The following is a 1,149-nucleotide window of genomic DNA, read 5'->3' on the forward strand; positions in this document are numbered from 1 at the left end:
ATATATATATATATATATATATATATATATCAATGTATAGATATGTGTACATACATGCTTATGCATATACATACATGCTTATGCGTATACATACATGCTTATGCGTATACATACATGAGTGATGTGATGGTAGGGTGTTGGGTTCGCGCGTTTAAGAAGGAGTTATTTCTGTTTTCGGTCTTGGTTCTCAGAAATACTAGATTTCTTATGAAAACAGCCCGATAATGCAACCTCTCCCGACCCAACCCAACCCAACTCACCCCATTTTTATACCATTAACGCCCCTACCAGACCACCATAAACAGCAACTGCATCACTGCTAATACCACCACCATCGCTACTACATTAACTATAAAAGACCACGTCTCACGATCGCAAGGCCGTGAGTTCAATTACCGGCGACGCGTTGTGTCCTTGGGCAAGGCACTTTATTTCACGTCACCCCAGTTCACTCTGCTGGCGAAAATGAGTAGTACCTGTATTTCAAAAGGGCTCACCTCGTCACACAGCCTGTGTCACACTGAACCTCCCTGAGAACTACGTTAAGGACACGCGCGTCTCTAGAGTACTCAGCCACTTGCACGTTAATTTCACAAGCAGCTTGTTTCGTTGATCGGATCAATTGGAACCCTCGTCGTAGTAACCGACGGAATGCCAGTTTTATTTACGCGTGTCAGTGTGTATGTGTGTGTGCGTGTCTGTCTGTGTATGTGTATGTGTGTTCTACAACTGTCAAGCTTTATCTATCAACGTAATTCCAGTCTGTCCACCACAATGGCTCCATATCATATTGACAGTGACGTATTTTGACAAAACATGACAAGGACTAGACATCTGACTGTCATTTCATTCCTCTACATATATATATATATATATGTCTTCTTTCTTTTTCTTTCTTTCTTTGTTTTTTTTCTCTTCTTTTTCTTGCTCCAAATCTCAACAAATGTTATTGGAAGATGTCCAAATAGATCACGATCATTCATCGTGGCCATCATCATCATCAACATTGCCTCCAACGACGTCGTCATCATTATCATCATTGTCATCATTATCATCATGTTCGTCATCATTACCAATATCATCATCATCATCATCATCATCATCATCATCATCATCATCATCATCACGACGACGACGACGACCACCACC

The 1,149-nt window shown here is 40.9% G+C and overlaps 1 long non-coding RNA gene across 1 annotated transcript in view; it reads left to right on the forward strand.

Moving 5' to 3' along the window:
- Positions 1-1,149, forward strand: part of LOC128247690 (uncharacterized) — a 237,880-nt gene that overhangs the window by 80,557 nt on the left and 156,174 nt on the right. The gene's annotated exons all lie outside the window — the stretch shown is intronic.

The sequence above is a fragment of the Octopus bimaculoides genome, chromosome 4 (assembly GCF_001194135.2).
Source record: "Octopus bimaculoides isolate UCB-OBI-ISO-001 chromosome 4, ASM119413v2, whole genome shotgun sequence".
Classification (NCBI taxonomy): Eukaryota; Metazoa; Mollusca; class Cephalopoda; order Octopoda; family Octopodidae; genus Octopus; species Octopus bimaculoides.